The following is a 20,851-nucleotide window of genomic DNA, read 5'->3' as shown; positions in this document are numbered from 1 at the left end:
TACTCAATTCACAATTTTGTCTAATTTAAAAAAAAAAATTGAAAGTAGGTTCAAACCTCAAAAATGAGGAAAAATGGACTACCACTAAGAAAAATGCAATAACACTGGTAAAATAATTTTTGATTTTTTACAACTCTGGCTGTTCCTAGAAGCTGGGAAGAGGGTGGTCTTAGCATGGCTAAGCTTTCGTTGTATCATTTTTAGAAGAAAAAAAAAGTTTTCTTGCACAGCAGTTTTTTCCCTTCTCTCCAAAAAAATCTAACAATTTGCTACATTTTGGCTATTTTATTGGTTTCCTCTAGGGGAATCCACAAATGCTGTATACCTTTAGAATCCCCAAGAATTGGGAAAAAAGACTAAAATTCAGCATACATACATTTTGTGGAAAAAAAGTCATGAAGGCAGAAGCGTAAGTGCCCCAAACATCTCAGCAGCTAAGGGGTTAAAATTGGTGAAATCTTTCAAGAGGACAAATGGAATCAGGAAAAGCTTTTCATTTATGAAGAAACTGTTTGAAAACGTATTTTACAGAAAGTATTTCAGCAAAGCCTATTAATCTAATATAGGTATTGCCAAAGTCAGTCAAAAGCTTAATTAATATTCAAGTATTCTTTGTCAATCAGTTAAACGTTTCTTACAATCTTTTTTATTGTTGTTTTCAGGTATACACTAGTAGGCTCTCAATTCTTTTGGCTAAGATAGGCATCAGATTAGAGTCGAACAATGGAGAAATCATCAACACTCTCCATTACATAACTGATTTCATTGGGTTTGATTATTGAGATCACAGTAATGTCCAGCAAGATAAAGGTATTTTGTAATATTGTTTTGCCTAACTCACTGGGAGAAAACTCTGCCTCATGAACATTTTCCCAGCAAGTCTGCAAAATGTTGTTTTTTTTGCATCCAGTATTGCTGGGTTCAGTATTACCGGAGGCAAAAGTAACCATACTTTATTAGAAAACCATAAAGTATAAAGCGGAAACAGCAGGGACCGACAAAATCAAGTAAAATGATGAACTATTGAAGCTAGATAGTAATCTAGCATGTTCCATAGCTTTTTAAACTAGCCTTAAAAATGCAAAAGAAAGAATCCTCTATGTCTCCCAGAAGAACCCCACTGATTTATACAAATGCCCAAGATTTCAGTGATGAAAAGCTTGATCTTAACCAAGAGCACGTTTAAGGAGCATGAAAAGATGTTTCGCCATCACAACACCATCCTCCCACAAACCAGACATACTCTGGCAGAGGACCCTTGGAAGGGTAAAAGTGGTGGCCCCAGTTGTGTGTACAGGAGATGACCAAAGGAAAACGTGGGGTGACCTCACAAAGTTGTAAAGATATGTTGAATTATCAAAGTATCTGCTCTTATAGGAGCTCAGGATACAAAGGTTACAGACATGCTGTTAAAACTGGAAAGCAGGGTGGACCTCCAAGAAAGGCACAACCTACCGTTCTAGGAATCCAAGACTAGGCTGAGGGTTCAGAGACTAGAATATATGTTGTCTGGTTCACAAAGCATTCTCCAACTTGGAGGACTGGGACATGAACTCAGATGCAGTGAGCACATAGTTTTCCCTTTTGATCTCCCAAAGCTGGGACATATCTCACCTAATCTATAAACTTTAGCCTCATCTAAAGATTGTGTGCGTTAAAGAACACATATAGAACTACATTTTCTGTTTTTTTATGTATATCTACTTTTTGCCTGACAATGTCCTCATCAATGACTTAAACGACTCAGCTGATACTGCCACATAAGCAAATAAGGTTGCCTTACTGAAGTTTCTGTCATCTCAAAACCTCATCCCTCATGAAAATGAACCCACTGCCATAAACAGCAACACGATGGACATCACCATCTCATGCCTTAATTTACTTCCTGCTGCAGGGACCAATGGCGGCACGCTGCGCGGGACCTGTGCCATCATGCCATGTGTGGGATATTGTAGCTGGCACTCCATTCTTCCCCCTGTGGAAACGGCACTTTGAATGCCATGTGCTTTCAAGTTGCTTTTCAAGCATAGCACATAGCCATGTTACGGTGGGCAGTGCACCTCATGTATACTGCCCACCCATGGCGGAAGGTGGCTACTGTCATCAGATCATGAGGACACAGACGTTGATGGCAACTTTAATTCTATTGAGACATGTTTCACTTTACCAATACTCCCAGGAAAGAAGTTTACTTATCCTCTCCCTGTAAAATCTGTTCAGTATTCTACACCTGGTAGTCTTCACTTCTTCTGCATATGCATAGTGAGGGCGGTGGTTGTTGCATATAGTTCCTCCTCTTGGATCAATCGACTTTTCACAACCTTCTCTCTTTCCTCATCCCCTTTTTGGCTCCTCTACCTTCATTTTGATATCCCCCTTTTCCACTCTCCTCTCTGCTTCTGGTGCTACTCTGCACCATCCTGATCTTTGTATGCACTTGATTCAAAAAACGTTAAATAATGACGTTGTATGCCTGTCTTCTCTTGAAAGCTCTTACTATGCTTGTGACCTGGGAAACATGCATGATAAACAATGCAAAAACCCACCATACACCCTCTACCTGCTTCCAGGCTGAACAAAATGCTGCTGTTTGTTTATTAAGTGCTGAATACCCTAGGCACCTCTATTGCTTCCAGATAATGGGAACTTAAGTCACATAAAATGATTAGGGTAGAATCACACACAACTTTTGGTCAAGTTGGTCAGGCTGTGAACCCAGCAAAAGAGCTCTGCTCATCTGCGCCCAATGTAAAAAACATTAACAGCACATCACAACTCATACATGCGCACTGCTAATGGTTAGTTCATAGCTGCACTTTACTTTGAAATGCATGTTGCACGGTTCTGAAGCCAGGTGGGAGTCTGTGCTATGTAAGTCTTTCAGCTCTACAAGTGTCTTGATTTAATTCGGCTATCAATGAAAACTTCAGACCTCCTTTTAAATCTGCGTTGTGCGATACCTTTGGAAGGGAAGGCCATAATGTACAGCGCTGACAATGTTACAGCTGTACTTTACCTTCAGGTTTATAGATTTACTGAAGTAGGTCAGGAATATTCTACTAATAGGACTTCAAATAATATCCATATACTGCAACACAGAAAAACAACTTAGAGAAATAATTGAAATGGAGAAGTTGCCGGAAGGCTCCACAAAATGAGAATAACATAATTTCCACTTTTACAAATTCTTGAAAACAAGTCTTTTCTTTAATCATTCTATGATATATATATATCAATATATTGTATTTCTCTTTCATCTTAGGCTCTTACTGCACACTAAAATTGCTTTGCTACCTTGCAAATCACCAAAATAACTCAAAAAAAGCAATCAATCTTTCCGAGCTTGGTAAGAACGACTTGGAATCAGCGGATACAAATAGATGATACATTGAAACACATACCATGGACACACAGGAGTCACGAAATTCATGTTAGAATCTATGGTTGTGGAGGTCCACATCAATGTGCCAATTCCTGGACTGCTGGAAAACAAAAATAATTGAGGTTATGCTTTGAAATATATTTACTGTGCCATTAAGTGCAATGTTTGTATAAAAGGGATCCACCTCTATATTTTAACAATAATGTTCTTGACATTTAAGCAATATCTATCTATCTATCTATCTATCTATCTATCTATCTATCTATCTATCTATCTATCTATCTATCTATCTATCTATCTATCTATCTATCTATCTATCTATCTATCTATCTATCTATCTATCTATCTATCTATCTATCTATCTATCTATCTATCTATCTATCTATCTATCCAGACAGACAGACAGACAGACAGACAGACAGACAGACAGACAGACAGACAGACAGACAGACAGACAGACAGACAGATAGATAGATAGATAGATAGATAGATAGATAGATAGATAGATAGATAGATAGATAGATAGATAGATAGATAGATAGATAGATAGATAGATATTGCTTAAATGTCAAGAACAGATGGTGAGGAGTCTAGTGGTACCAAAGCAAAGTACACAAGAAAAACAGGGAAACGTGTTGCATACGTATTTCCCATAACAACGTCATTTTCTAGTACATTTATCAACTTTTTCGTAGACACCTTTCAAAATAGCAGTAAAGAGGTTTAGCACGAAGGAAACAACCACCATACCTGAGCTTCAATTGTACGTTGGGAGCTATATCCGCTTTCACTACAAAATTATCCTGTGTATCGTATGCACGCTATAGGGTACACGGGATCAAATAAAATAAAATGCATCAGCAAAATTATATTTCTCTAAGATGGTTCAATGGGGGAACATAGACGCATGCCACTTATATAACACACATAAGGTTATTCGTGTTTAAGAGAGGAACTGTTTGCTCAAGACACGAACAGAAATATGCATAGATGCTTTTAAGGAGAAACGTACATGTAGTAGTGCCCAAACAGGATTCCCTGGTAAATTTGCCCTTGGGACTGTGATGGTTGAGAAGACCAATCTGAGAAAATGTCATGACTTGATAAACATTTATAAAACGAGAGACTATTATTCCTGATAGGCCTTGAAAATTAACACTTTCAACTTCGGTTTTTATAAAGTGCATAATCTAAAATTCGCATTAGCCTTAACAGAAATTAAGTAAGGAATTTCATAGCCTCCTGTAAGTCTCAACTTTTCTCCGAAAAAAAACAGTTAAATCTTAAGAACCTCGGTAATTTTATGAGAAACAGAACATTGTTTTGTGAACACTTCAAAGGCAGGAGTGTCACAGCTTAGGCAGCTAGTGTAGCTAAAAAAAACCAAAAAGGGCAGCTATCCCAGTAGTGGGAATATTGTTTGAAGTAATATAAAAGGTATAATGTACAAAATGTAATTTGTGGACGCAAAGCTTATGACTGCGAAACGACAAGGTCTGTGACCGCCAAATGCATTTTTAGAAAGTCCCAAAACCTTTGACAAGCCGAAAAATACTTTGGCAACCAGTGGTACACAGGACGGGTGCCTCCTGCTCCCTGATGTTTTCCTATCCAGGAAATATTTTTTTCACGCTGCACTTGTTGTTTTAATGGACACCGACTGCCTAAAACAAATGTTTCCCTTTTGCAAACGCAAATGCAGATCAGGGGAGTCGGTTGTCCCTAGAAGGTCTCCATCCCTACATTCACAGCCAATTTCAGTGGGCCGCAAATTATGAGTTGCCACATTCATTTTGAATATGGGAATGGACAGTCTGCCTTGGATCCATTTTTATACTTGTGAACTGCGAATTGCATCCCAATTTGCAAACTAACCAGTGTGCAAACTTCACATCCTGACTTGTGTATTGGTATTAGTAATTTGCAGTGTTCTATCACTAAATTCAAAGGTCAAATTCTTATAAAAATATGTTTCAAAATAGCTGAGATTGCTTGAGTGCCCAGTAACCTGGCTATATTGGTTGAAGCAAGAAAACATAAAATAGCTTAAGTGGACTATGCTTTTTGCACTCTGTCACAGCTTCAGAAATCATTTACAGTCATATCCTCGGATTAAAAAATGTATGAATCAAAAGAGCGTTGTACAGTCTTTAAGCTGACACCTGTAAGCTATTGATCTCTTGGTGTTCTAATTCTGGAAGTCGTTTTAGCTAGAAATAATAATTCAATGACCGCTTTCCCAGGGAATTTAAAAAATGAAACTGCTCCCAGTTCATTTCTATTTGCAGCTTTCAAAGAAGACGATATATCAGGCACGCTAGGGTCAATCTCTTTAAAAATATATATATATGTTCTCTTATCCTGAAGGAAGGGAGGCCGCTTTTGCATCTTTCACCAGTTTTCTTGTTACTATCTCATCTCTCCTACTAATTTAAAGATCAAAGTCTTGGCCAAAGTCCTAGTCGTTATTTTGCTTAAGGGGTTTCCCTCCCTTTGAAAGTTGTCTCAGGTAAGCTTTTTACCTGGAATCTCCTACACAAATCAACTGAGAATTTTTTGACATCTACTATGGCAGATTCAAGGGGATGATTAGTTCCTCTTGATCGATGCTGAGAACCCTTTGATAGTGTTGTGAGGGGATTCTGTTTCCATACCCCCAAGGGTACCACGCTCAGTCAGGACATCATTTCAAAGGAACGCTGGCTACATGACTCACTGACTACAGGTGTTACCTGTGGAGGCTTTCTCTACCGCTCAACGAAGAGTCGTCACAGCATCCACTTCTCTTCCTCCTGGCACTGGGAATCCTGCCTGCCGCAATTCGGTAGAATCAAGAAATGCACAAACTTTCTACTGTGGCCTGGCCTATCATAGTTTTCTTAGACAGTGATGACATACTGCTCACAATCACTGACAAAATACCTCAATACTAACTTGTTGTTTCGTATAATGGCCAAAGCCAACATCCATGGTTATGAGATGAAAGGGACTACCAGGGGCCTCAAGCATCAAGGGATTTTAATTAACAGGGACTAGAAAGTATGTCAGATGAAAATCTGAGCCCTTTTATGACATAGACAAAAAACATTTCACTCGCTGGACACATCTCAACATGTCAACATAGGGTAGGGTACAAATTGTCAAGATGAAAGTTGTGCCCAAATATAATTATGTCTTAGGAATGCTACCAATACCTGTTCATAAGGACATACTGAAAAGTATTGATTTGGACATCAAATGGAATAATTAAGAAAAGGCGCAACCTAGGATGAAACCTCTCAAACTTTGGGCATGCGCTACAATTGGTGGATTGTGGCTGGCCCACATGAAGTCATATTAAAAAGCCCACTATTTGTCCAACCTAGCCTATTTCCTCCCCCAGGCAATGTAGGACCCAAAAGGCTGTTTATTTGGAATACTATCTTTTGAATTGTCTGGAAGATACTTTTCTACTTTACCTGATAAAACCTCCCACCTCAGCCATAGATAATCTAGTTATCTGAAGTATGATGTCTGAGAGAAAGGCGGCTCATACACAGCTTAAAATTTACTCGAAATTCTAAATGTCTAGAGAGAAGTGGTTTCACTTAATGCAGACTCTTGTATTTCAAGATGCAAGGATTTGCACGGGGATGATACCTCTTTAGAGGCTGGAGAATCAGATGTCAATCAGACAGTTGGACTTTCGAGTTTTTCTTGCTTGACTGCTGAGCGAGTCGAGGTTTATTTCCTCGGTCTGAAGGCGGGATCTCTCTTTTAACCATGTTCTCCTAAAGTCCTGCAGCTGGTTGCCAAGACGGTTGCTTCTCATTTGGCAATTGCCATCAATAAATCTGCAAGCTCTGGAATCTACCCTCAGCTTCTACAAAAACGAATCTGGATCCCACTGATGTGAGAAATTATAGGCCCATCTCTCTTCTGCCTGCTCTGTCTAAAATCTTGCAGAAGCACCTCAATTCTCAACTGGTGACTTATTTGAAGGAGTATGAACTGCTTGATCCCTCTCAATTTGGTTTCAGAAACAATCATGGGATAGAAACTGCTTTGGTCTTGGCTGTCAACAATATTCCCTGGGTGGCTTATACAGTGCAGGCTGCCGCACTGATTATTTTGGATCTCACCACAGCCTTTGATACTATTTCTACTGCTTTGTTATGAACCAATTTAGTCCCTATCCCATTCTCAGGGTTCTTCCTTGAACCTGACTCACTTTAATCTTTATGTCTCCTCACTGACTAAATTGATACAGCTGAATAAATGCAAATTATCGTGTCCATCACCAAGGACATGGAGGCCACGGCTGCCATTTTTGAGGAAATGTATACAAGCAGTAGCAACTTGGATGGGTAACAACTACCTCAGACCGAATGGGGGCAAGACTGAGGTCTTGATTTTTGGTAACCAACCCTCCATCAGAAATAATTCCTGGTGGCCAGACATACTGAGGATTTTGCCAACCCCAGCCAAAAATCTTGGAGTACTAGTGGATACCATGTTATCGTTTGACCTTCTGGTTAACAGGACGGTATCAACTTGTTTTTGGATTATCAAGATTGTGAGGGAGGTGTTCCCTTTCTTCTCTCTGGGTGCACACAAGCAGGCAGTTCTGGCCTTGATCTCCTCTAGGCTATCCTAATGCAATGCACTCTATTAGGAGATCAACAAATCAGCAACTGCTAGGCTTCAGTTAGTACAAAATGCAGCTGCGAGACTGATACTTGAAATTCCTAAATACCAATCAGTCTCTGCGAGGATCTCCAAATTGCATAGGCTATCTGTTAACAAGTGCATTTCCTTTAAGGCCTTATGCATTGTCCACATGTCGGTGCAAAATATTGGTCCCACAGGACTGACTAAAATGTTCCAGAAATACACCCCCACTAGACATCTTTACTCCGCTAACTACAACCTTGTAGTTGTGCCTACATTTAGGAAGACCAGGAGGGGTAGTAGGACTTTTTCCATGGCTCCATCAAAACTTTAAAATTCTCCTACACATGATATTAGGGATCTTCAGGAACCTAACAGTTTTCAGAAAGCATTGAAGACCTGGCTTTTCACTCTAAGTCCTGGCCAGTGCCCATACCTTTATTACAATGCTCTTCTATCCTTCAATATCTCAAACTACAGGACACCATAAGCAGATGCAATCTGGGTTATACAGGGTCCTTATTAATGAGTTCTACTCCAAACCTATTGAAAAGATGGCCAGATTGGAGTGGCAGACTTTCTACATAACGATTACATTGAAGATTATTGGTCAACTGTATTGCTCACACATGGTTGGGTTGTGAGGGAGGCCAGGTTAAAATTTGTATACTTTAAAATCTTGCCTGACACGTGTAGGTCCCCTTCCAGATCATACAAAGGAAACCTCCTACATCACTTCAGATGTGCGAGGTGTAATCAATAGAGGTGTGACTTGATGCACATCTAATGGAGCTATACTGAATAGTCAGAGTTTTGTAAAGCTGTCTGGTCTGAAAAATCCTGTGTACGGACCCTCCATATACTCATCTTGGCTCACTCAACTCTTCTTCACAATGAAAATGATACTTTTGACCTATCCTTCCTCAAACATTGAGGAAAATCAACATACCTTGCAGCAGTCATGAACGAAATCCTCCAACACAGGTGGCAGTTGTTGTCCACCCCCATGATGAATGGTGGACTGATTTAGTGAAGCCTGTTCATTGTGAACATATCTTATACACAATCTCATCAATCTGTAAACCTTTGGCCACATCTGGGGGTCCCTCCGGAATAAGCCTGAGCTAGATTAAAAGAGGGAGATGAGCACACTGCCCTGGCATTGTACCTCCATTCCTGCACTGCTGTACCATAACAACCAACCAAAAGGAACACAGGCTGGCACAGAGGTTTTACCCACTTCCAGAAATTCTGATAAGCATGCCTGGCTGAGCTCCCATGACCTTTGCCTAAACCCATGACACTCAATTGCACAGCAAACATTCCTATAGGTATATTTAAACCTAATTGTAGAGGGAGGATGTTCCCTTTTGATGCCAAATGGTTGCGCGCCTGCCACAGCATATCCATACTCTCTATACAACTACATGATTTGCACTAGTCGTACTATCTGTGACCTATAGGGGTTGACCTAGCACTCTACATATCAACCATCTCTTTTCCTCTATGGTTAGCACACATAATTCTTCCTACTGGAAAGGACACAAAAGTCCGTCTTGGACTGATTTAACTCATGCCTCAATCCTCCCCACTTCACTCTGTAGTGTTTTGCCTACCTGAGATAATCGTTTATATACTATGATACGGATGTGCCTCCATGCCAACAGACTACCACACCTTGTTTAGTGAGTAGAATATCCCTGCTCTGAGAAAAGAGATTGGTTAGCTTAATTGGTATATTGTGTACTAGTGGCAATGTTTATGCAAATACTTTTCAGGGAAGTGCACCTTTTTGGTAATAAAGATCTTTTGCAAAAAAATTCATCATGTGTCAGCAGCTGTCACATTTGAATCACAGCTTGGCTACGTGATGATGAGTGGTATTGAAGACAGCGCAAATTACATACAGTATCCCACTGGGCAACATAGATCCCACATTGCTAGTTCCAAAAAAAATACAGTTTGAGGCAGCCTCGATATTTAAAGTCTTTAAGATAGTTATTAATCTACAACAACAGTAATTTATCCCCGTAAGAAAAAATGTGTGCGCGATCAGCTTCCTGGTGTCCTCCTACAAGCCAATTCTTGATTACTGTAGTGACCGGCTGGCTTCCACACTGACCTCACACCCATCCATCACAGGTGTCACAGGTCATGTGGCCCTGCCAATAAAAGGGGCCTGGCACACGTGCCCTAATCCAGTTCCAGAATGTAAGCCACCATGTCTATGTCAGTACTGTAGGTGTATGGGTACCTAGGCCTCTGACCCTTACATTGGTGACAAGCGGTTTGGACACACGTGTGCAATAGTGGCGCTGACATGTGTGACACTACAGCATTTGCCTGCCATGAGCCTGAGCCTGCAGATGGGCGTGGTGTCCCCGGAGATAAGGAGGGACGTGTTGGCCAAGTGTTCAGCCTGTCATGACCCCGCGAGGCCGTTGAGGATCAGGCAAAGTACCTGTCGACCTGTCGGGCATGATGCTGTTGCCGACAAGGTGAAGTGCCCAATGAGTTATCAGTCATGAGGTGAGCCCCAGTGATGGCAGTGTGCGGCTGCGAGCAAGGCGAAGGAAAAGGGAACGAGGGGTCACAGTCAGTGCCATGCACCAGGTGCCCCTAAGCTGGTGACCCTCACTGTATGACGAGAGAAGCCCCAGCCCCTGAAGAGCCTGTATGGGTGAAAAAAATATGTGCTGACATTGAGACAGCTGTAGTGCCCGAGGGGAGAGGAAGCGCCGTGCCGACACTGGGAAAAGTGTCACACCTGCAGTAAAGGAAGCAATGCATCACAATTCCGGCAAGTAAGAATGAGGGAGGCTGCGCCAGCTGTGCATTCGCTTGCCCTGCATCGACCCTGTGGGTGAGAACACCCGGGGCATCAGGGCAGCCGCCTAGACTTGGAGTGAGAGTGCCTGGTATCCTCAGTTACATCACAAAGCCTGTAGCGCCACGGGCCCGTACTGGGAATAGCGCAGCAGTGTCCCACCAAGTGGATGTATGAAGTACCACAATCAGCTGTTTAAAAACGAGGAAATAAAGTTATAGAGGTGACTGGGAAAGCTGCCTGGTTTAGGGGGGAGCCCACAGGGCCCATCTTGAGCTGCTTGTAGATCAAGAGATTAGCTGTTTCGCCCTCAGCGAGGGTGTGCCCAAGAACCAGGGAGAAACGCTGCTGGTGGACTCTTCATTTTGTTGCAGTGCAACCTAGTGACCATAGGGGGCTACTGCACCCACTGTATAGCTCATCAGCGACAGAGGAAGGATTCACATCGCAGATTAAGCTGCCTGGACCCCAGTCAAACGAGTGGCAGCACCCAGGGACATTAACTGTTAAGGGGTGAGAGACTATATGCCCCCGCTGCAGAGAACGCCAAGTCGTGTAAGGCTGCCCCAGACAAGAACAGATATTATCCCGGGGTTAGGTGTCAGTACAAGTCACTGCTGTACAGTGGCAAGTGGCTAGGAAAGGAATGAGGAGAGAAGTTGTTCCCAAAGAGAAAGGACCAGGAGACAACAACATAGAAGAAAAAGTAAGGATAGGAGGTCAGAGAGGCGTCGAGTGCTGCATCTGGAGATTAGATGGTACGGGCAGGAGCCCAGGAGTGGGAGCGTTGCAAGGAAGGGGACCGATGCTGTCACAGGGTGTGGCAGAACCTGTGAAGCCTGCGTGAGTGGTGGCAGAAGCTCCTCCTTGAGGCACAAGGAGTGCATCCTCAAGTGAATAGGTGGGCTGTGAGAGGTCCACAAAGAGGTGACTTGTGAGAGGTCCACGAAGAAGAAGTCCCGAGAGAGGTCTATCGAGAGAAGACCTGTGAGAGGTCTGCAAAAAAAATACCTGAGAGAGGTCCTCAGAGAGAAGACCTGTGAGAGGTCCACAAGGAGAAGGCCTGTGAAAGGTCCACAGAGACAGGACCTGTAAGAGGTCTGTAAGGAGAAGGCCTGTGATAGGCCCAAAAAGACCTGTGAAGGGTAGTGAAAGAGAATAAAGTCACGATGAGAGGTCCTGATCAGTAGATGAGGAGAAGGTTCAGTCCTAGGGGTAGGACATGGCCAGGGAGGCCCATGTGAAGTGCATGTTACATGGAGAGGCCTGGTCAAAAGAAAGGAGAGCAAGGCACAATGGCACCAGACCACGTTGTGAAGAGGAAGAAGATGAAAGAAAAGAGTGACACGAGGCCACAGCACTAGATCGCGAAGAAAAAGAAGAGAATGGTGTGTAATAGACACCTGGCACACCGCAAATTACAGAATAAGAACTGTGAGTGTTAATGCAATCAAGTGGTGCATCCCTAAGAACATCTAATGAGTCTTGGACGTCTAGGGTGCAGCCCTGTGCCTGTGAAACACCGGAAGGTCAATGAGGCATCTTTGGCGCCATGAGAGGCTGACCACCAGAAATCTTCGGTAAGACCAAGTAAGCCTAAAGCCTGCTAAAGAGAGCATACTGGACAATTTGTACCATACACCTTTGGGTTACACATGAGGCATGGTTGTGGTCCTGCTTGTTCATCCTGAGTGACCTCGGACAAGAGCCCTAAAAGAGGATACGAGCAATCCACACCGGCCTGTGTCATTCCAGATGCCAGGGCCTCGGGGATTGCCGGTGAAAGAGTAATCACAAGAGATGCCTCTGCAGCAGCTCCCCAGCAGGTGCCAGGAAGCACAAAGGTCTGGGTAGAGTCTGGCTCCCCAAGGACTAGCCAACAGATGACGATGTACCAGAGTCAAGATTGCAGGAGTACACAGACCTTGAAACAACTTAACCCTTGAGGCGGGGCGAGTGACTTGAAGGTAGGACAAGTGGCGATTCCTCCATGGGCCTATAGTATGGCATCAGAGAGATACTGCTCAGTCCACACTGTCCCATGGAAGCCAGGTGAAGAGGACCTCGGGGGACTCCAGTGAGAGGGGAATCCTGGTAGGAAAGGGGAATACTGGTGAGAAAGGAAAGCCAGAGGTCGCTTCACTGTCGGGCAGCTGGAAGCACTGCGGCATCTGAGGAATATTGGTCAACAGTCGCCCGGACGTCATCAGTCTTTGGAAGCTTCCTATCCACGGAGCCAGGGCTTCTTTGAAAATGTCCCAGCAACAGACTTCGTTATTGCTCCAAATGGTAATCTCTTGTTTTTTTAATAGGACAACTAACATCTGCTTAATAACTGATGTGATCACGTTCCCTGTATGTTGATGACTGTGGTCTCTCCTAGATTCTATCCATGTCCCTGCCACCTACTCATATCTTTGCCAAACCAGTTTACCTCCCAGCACATAAATCCCCTTACTATCACAGTTAGGGTCACGTATAATTGGCTAAATGGCAGTGTGTACGTATAAGAATAAACAAATGACAGCTCCTAGAACAAGAGCTGCTTCTCGTTAGAGCCAAAGTTGATTGGTGTGCCCCACTAAAGAATACATTAGATGAATGAATATAAAACGCCCTTCATGTTGTACTAGTGTGAACAGTCTGTGTATCATTTAAAAACTACAAGTAGATTACAGAAAGGAAGCAAATAACATACCCAGAAGAGGTTAAATCAAGACAGGGGGCTAAACAGTCGCGCAAGAAGAAGCCCACAGGGTAATTAGCATATGTTAGGCTTTGAAGGTCACTGATATGTTGGGAAATTCTGGTTTACCCTACAGGTTAGCGAGTCCCTTCTTAGTAGGTGATATGGTACACCGATACGGACATCCATTTAAACGAGTCAGTAATTTATTCATGTAAATGTAAATGTAAATGTATGGATACTTGTATAGCGCACGACTACCCGGAGGCCTCTCGGCGCTTGTACGAATACCGCTGTGGAACCCATCCTGGCTTTTCATGTCGGCACATGTCTCTTTTTGAAGTAAATTTCAATTTTGGGGGAACTCACATATGTTTTCCGGAGTACTCCTGCGAAGCTGGACATATTACATATGACATTGTTTCATGAATTCGGAGGCAACAGCATTTTCTCAGAAATAAAAGTAACATGAGTACATTTATGTAAACATAAATACTTTGCAAAAGTTCATTTGCGACATATTTTTGCCTTTTCTTGAGCTACAGAACGCCAATATTTTTTCTTTGAAGGAATGCCCTCACCAACACCCTACATCTTTGGGAGTTATGTTTCTCCATTGCTAATAAGGATATGATTCACTCCTGCTCTTGACAGGGGATTGTTCTCAAGAAAATTGTGTGGGGACCCATTTACATGTACTCAAAGTGTGGATTGTCAGAAGTCATGCCTTTGAATCCTAGCCAGGAGGTCTCAGCCTTGTCCCTTTCTGTAGGTTACAAAAATTAATAGTATAAAGTGTGTATTTTAACATCGGTGTCTTATAGCACTTAGAAATGATAGTCGTGTGGTATGTACTACTGTAAAAAAACTAGTCATTTTTTTTATTATTAGTAGCAGTATTGGTGCTATCAGTATTATCATCATCATAATCATTATAACTCCTTTCTAAGGTATTCTATCAGAATACATTTTCACAGGCGATAATTTCATGGGTACATTATTCACTTTAAGAATATAAATGTACAATTTGGAAATAAAAAAAAACATTGCATATCTCTCATGAAACAAGCAAAAGGTGCAGCATAGCTTAACTTAGATACACAAATGGCTTTGAAAAATGGGTCCAGAGATTGTAACCATCGTTTGGACTGACCCGCAAAACTGGGTCCTGTCAGAGGTCGATTTGCTAAAAAATGGTAGTATTATATTGAGTGGTGATGTAGGGTTGATTCTAGTGAGGCGCAGGGGTTGGCTGAAAAAGATTACAGTTCATCAGCTTCCCAGCATATCAGAAGCATAAGTGAAGGACTGTATAAGGTATAGTTGTAAGATAAAAGAGGTATGCTTTAACTGGAAAATAAGAAGTAGTGACATTCTGAAAATGAATAAAAAATGTAGTGAACTATTTAACAGCAAAACTAAAAGAACCAGAACTTAGCAGTTCCCATTAGTTCCTGTTCACCTCCACTGCTATTCCTATACTTGCCCACATTTTGTGTTTGTATAGCTATAATTCTTTGAACCACATTACCACATCGCCCATTACCTCCTCGTAAGTCTTCCTCGCCACATGATTAACGAAGTGAGCTTCAACTCCACACCAGAACCCTCGAAAGCAAAAAAGTTAGCCTCCCATGCCTCCCCAATATGGCTGACCCATTTCACCCTTGACCTCTATAAGAGGCAGGCCGGCCCAACCCTTCAGCCTGAAACTACCAAGCCTAAACATGAAGCCGATAGTCAGAGAGGGAGGGAGGGATGGGAACTCATGTGGCAAGGAAGACTATACTCGGAGTAATGAAGATTACCGGTAAGTAACCGGGGCAGACCGGTCAAGAAGGCCACCACCGGGGACGCAAACCGAAACCGGAACAAAAGTGACCCAGTCAAGGACAGCACAACATGCCAAAAAGTTAAAGGGCCCAACCCAGCAACCCCCCGGAGAACGAGGCAGGTGAGAAACAGCCCAGAAGAGAAACAAGAAGCCCCCGAGCAGTACCCATATCCCTGAAAGTTAACACACGTTTGGGACCTGCCTCGAGTATTTATCATCGCATTGTGCACACTGTAGGGGACAGTATATTCAAGACATGCCAACCAGTGATTCTAGTGCCTAACCTGGTTAGATCTTTGGTCATCTTTGACTTCAAAGAAGTATAGTGGAGGTGGGTCACCTGAGGAAGGCAGTTCACTGCTGAAACGAGCGTTGAGACATCTTGGAAACCACCCTTCAATTTTAGAAATCCATGAGATTTAGTGTCCTAATCATTCATTTTATGTGCGTCAGACATCTAATGAATTCAGGATGCTGACATTCTATCATACATATAACAATAATAATCAGAGTACGAAGTATGAGTGTATGGATGAATGATTATAGTTAGAATGCATTACAGCCTTGGTTCTTTGAGCTATATGTTAAAAAAAAGTCTATAAAAAATATATATTGTAATAAATAATTTTGTATTTTTCTATCCCTAGTGTCACTACTTTCATTTATATAAATTTGTTTAGATTTTGAATGAAGTAGCCTTAGGAACTTCACAGCATGTGTGTATATATAATACACATATATTAATATCATTGTCTTAATATTTGGATCTCTGCCTATTGATATAATCTATTTTATTTTTGACACTGTACTTCTTTTTATCGATTAATGCATTTTCATGTTGCCATTTTGATTTGATTTGTGGTTTTATGGATATATCATATCCGAATAAAGATTTTGATTGATATTAATATATATCACTATAACTTACGCCCCCGCAATACACTCTCATATTAAATCACTGATGACATGGTCTGTGACATTACTGAAGACATTTCAAATGACGTCACTGATGACATCTTCAAGTGGGTTTGTTTTCTAGGAATATATGGGTGTCAAACATATATACTAACTTAGTACAAAAGTTAGATTAGTATGCCAGTTGCACTACTAATGAGTAATACTATTTCTAACATATGTGATCTGAGTGGCTGTGTGACTGTCTGTATCAGTGTGTGAGTGAGGATGTGAGTAGCTCTATGGAGGAGGAGGAAGTTGTGTGAGTACTTCTATGAGTATGTGAATGGGTATGTGAGTGGTTGTCTGAGTGTTTGAGTAGGACTGTCTTGTGTATGTTGTCTTCAGTGATGTCATTTAAGATGTCATCAGTGATCTCATGAGTTATGCTGAACTGTCCCTCCTGTCTGTCCGATATGGTCAGTTTGCTGCCCTTGCCTCTTTACCCTCTTCTCTCTGTTTTTCATGTGCATGGCCCTGTCCTCTTGCTATTGCTTTTCATCAGTGATGTCACTAATCATGTCATTTGTGATGAAATATGTGAGGTCATAAGCAGTGCATTGTGGGGGCGTAAGTTATAGTTAGCTCAGGTAAATATAACCGCTGAATTTTAATGGTTTTGTACGAGTGAAATCTGAGCCTAACTATAACGTCACTGTAACCTTTAAGAGGTATAGATTGAAGGTATACTGATTAATGCTGAAAGAATAAAGGAGACTAATAGCGTCCATGCTGCTCGTCATTCAATGTAAAATTCTCTCTTAGAAAATATCTAATTATTCCAGCACTAGTCAAATATTCAAAACAGTAAATGAAGAATCACAGCATGCCAGACATCCAGAATAGGGCACATTTCCACTGTGGGATTCCGATAACAAATAAGCCTAATCAAAGGAATCCCGGTGAGGAAACAATAACCTCTGTTAATGTAAGGTATTAACATCCACTATGTCTATATTTTAGTAAGATTGTTTTTATTGAAGACAGCATTATAAGAAGCCAAATAAGTTTACATGCTGCTACAACCATTTTAGCTACTATATATTACAACTGTGAAAAAAATATGCAGGTATTTGTACCACATTTAAGAGACTACATAAAGTACAGATAGAAATCAAAACAATTCCATAACTCTTTTCATAATAACTTCTGGTAGCTTTTATTCAATGACTTTACATGAGACGTCAACTGTCTGAAAACAGAAAATAAAACTCCCATACTACAGGTGATCGTATGTGATTTCATAGAAAAACGATTTTATGGAATGCCATTACTGAAAAATCAATTCACCTAAAATGTTAAATGATCATTTTCAGAATGAATGGCATTTACCATTTCATAGAAACCAAATAATAGAATTGCTTTTTGCACACAATTGGCTTTGGCGTTCTTACATTTTGATGTGTAAATGCAATGTTTGCAGGTCCTACTTTCAGAAACAGTTTTGTTGGACGCATTTATTTCAGTGCTTTGTTTTAGGGGACCTAATTTAAGATTTATGGGCCATATGTATCAAACTCCCGTTTTGCGATTCTCAATTTGCGATATTTTCCGAATCGCAAATTGAGATTCGCAAAACGGTATGTACTTAAACAATCGCAAATAAATAGCGATTCCATAAAAATTGCTATTGTCATTGCGATAACCGAAATTGCGATTCCATATTACAGAAAATCGCATATTTGCGAAATTCGCAATTTTGCGAAATTTGCAAAATACGGAATCGGAAACTCAGGTGCTGCATGATGACATCACAACCAGGAAGTGGGACTACCCATGCTGCACCTGAGTTTCTGAAGCACAGTGAGAGAGCAGGAGTGGAGGTGAGGGATCACTGCAGTGCTAGAAAGAATGGCAGAGACTGGAGACATGGCCAGCAAGGACAACCAGCAGCAGGGGGAGAAACTGATCCAGGAAAGGGTTGTTAGCCATGAGCTCCTATTCAGGAAAAAGTCCCTACGAGTGCCTGAGACACGCAAGTGGAGGATTTGGGCAGATAACCAGCGCAAAGTTAATGCAATAGGCTTCACCCACAGAAGCGTTGAAGACCTCAGGAAGCGCTGGTACGACCTGCGCCAGCGCTCCAAGGAGAGGGTTGAAAAAAGGTTGGAGCAAGCCAAGAAGACTGGTGGTGGGACCTCTACTGCCACCGCCTCAACACCACTGGAGGAAATGGTGGAGGGGACTCCTCATCCGGAGAGCGTAATGGGCGTCGCCGACCTGGACAGCTCCGACCCCCCAGACCCAAGACAAGGTAAGAAGCATGCCATCACACCCCTGATACCCCCTACTACCCCCACACCCCCAGGAGGGACCCAGGGGCACAACAGAACAAAAAGTACAGTGCAGGTACACAAGCACACACATCAATGCATTATGGGAGATGTAGTCACATGCACATAACAGTGGAGCATTGACACCCACCAGTCCCAAACAGTATGTGCGCAACATGAAAGGTAAAATACAGATAGACAGGACCCATGCAACTACAAACAGTGAATTTTAACGCATGTCAGATGCAAATCAGGACAGAAAATTACTGTGTGCATTTACGTCCACAGCACCATCTGAAACACAGGGAACTGCCAGTGGAGGCGAGGCAGGGCTAGAGGAGGAGGAGGGAATGGAGGAGGAGGGCAGCCCAGTAATCCATCAGACACACAGCAGGAGGCATGCAGTGCCACCATTGCCCCCACTGGAGGATGAAGCCCAGGACACTGATGGTGATGTCCAACCAGTCCCTGGACCGTCAGAGCCACGACACCGTGCTCGAGCACGTGCAGATGCAATCCCGCCAATTCCATCCAGGCGCAGGGGCACGTGCATCCACCAGTTCAGCAGACACAGGAGAGGACACAATCTTCAGAGGGCTGGAGGGGCAAATGTTGGAGGTCCTGGCGAGAAATATCAGGGCAGTTCAGAGACAAATCAGGGCTGGCTTCATGGGCATGATGGGTGCCCTGGAGGCACTCTGCGCTGAACTAAGGGCGGATCGTGCTGCTAGGCGCAGGGAGATGCAGCGCCTATACCTCTACACCAGGGCGGTCAACCGCCTCACCTCAGCAACCAATGTGTTGTCATGGCGCAGCATCAGTATGCAGCGTGAGGTGGCACACAACAGCCAGGACGTGGCAAGGGTCCTCGTACAGGTGACATGTGCTGTGGATGAGCTGCGGGCAGCTCGCACGACTGGCCCAGGAGTCCTCACTCCAACAGACGAGGACGCACAATCTACAAGGAGCAGCATTACATCCCCACCACCCCCGGATAGGCGTCGTAGTGTGCGTCACAGAGGGGCTTCTGGGACGGGTGAGGAGGGCACTGTGCACCCACAGCCAGGGGCCACGGGCCGACAGCTCCACAGTTGAGGTGCACAGACTTGAACAAGGAGATGGGTGAATCAACCCAGTGCACACGGACACTTGGGCCAGATTGTTATTTCGCACTGTGATCTGAACATGTGCTGACAGATGGACATAACACTGTGTGTTACACAGGCTGTGTGACGATATTAATCCTGCATTTAAGGAAATAAAACATAGTCTCCTAATTGATATATTGCATTGTGTCATATTTTCTTACCTAGAAATAGTTCTGTGTGACCTCTTCACGCCTCTGGCGCCCAGCAGCTGCACCAATTGCACCAGCTGGCATGCGTCCTTGCGCTGGGCCCTCCTCATCTGATGAATCAGATTCACTGAGCTCCACTGGTGTGCCTTTCCTGGTGGCGATGTTATGCAGCATGTCACATGCTACCACTATCTTGCAGCAGGTCTGGGGGCTGTATTGGAGTGCCCCTCCACTCTTATGTAGGCATCTGAATCTGCTCTTGAGAATCCCGAAGGACCGTTCGATGGTACCTCTGGTTGCTATGTGGGCACTGTTGTACCTCCGCTCAGCAGCGTTGGCAGGATTCAGGTACGTAGTCAGTATGAATTCCCGGACCGCATACGCACTGTCACCTGTGGGGTGGGAGAAATATGGTTAAACACTGTACTGGCAATGCTGTCCTTTACTAGTCTGTACTTTGTACACATGCAATTACCTAGTAGGTATCCCTCACCAAACTCCCCATTTGTGAGTCGGTGGTGTATCCCACTGTGGCGGAAGATGAATGCGTCATGCGTGCTGCCTGGGTATTTAGCAACAATGTCGGTGATAATATGTTTGGCATTACACATCACCTGTATGTTCAGGGAATGGTATGATTTCCAATTCCTGAACACATACTCGTCCTGGGAGGGGGGGATATGGCGACATGTGTCCCATCTATGCATCCCATGACGTGGGGAAACTGGGCAATTTGGTAGAAGTCCTGCTTCGTCTGGTCTAGTGCCTGTGGTGTGCTGGGGAAGTATATGTGGTGGGGCAGCCTCTGTACCATGGCATCAAGGAACGCGTGGATAAAGCGCGACAATACACTCTGGGAGACCCCTCCTGCTGAGGCTATCACCCCCTGGAAGCTACCTGATGCCAAGAGGTGCAGTGAGCACAGGACCTGGATGTGGGTGGGGATGG

The 20,851-nt window shown here is 43.1% G+C and overlaps 1 protein-coding gene across 1 annotated transcript in view; it reads right to left on the bottom strand.

Annotated features, from left to right (window-relative positions):
* Positions 1–20,851, bottom strand: part of LOC146861238 (sodium channel protein type 2 subunit alpha-like) — a 544,972-nt gene that overhangs the window by 360,665 nt on the left and 163,456 nt on the right. The window contains exons 3-4 of the mRNA XM_085645392.1: positions 19,916–20,295; positions 3,402–3,482 (exon numbers count right to left, since the gene is read on the bottom strand). The gene's annotated coding sequence lies outside the window, so the exon portion shown is untranslated. The remainder of the gene's footprint in view (positions 1–3,401; positions 3,483–19,915; positions 20,296–20,851) is intronic.

Source organism: Triturus cristatus, chromosome 3_1 (genome assembly GCF_964204655.1).
Source record: "Triturus cristatus chromosome 3_1, aTriCri1.1, whole genome shotgun sequence".
Classification (NCBI taxonomy): domain Eukaryota; kingdom Metazoa; phylum Chordata; class Amphibia; order Caudata; family Salamandridae; genus Triturus; species Triturus cristatus.
Note: the sequence above shows the minus strand (reverse complement) of the source record. Positions and strands in the feature narration are given on the sequence as shown.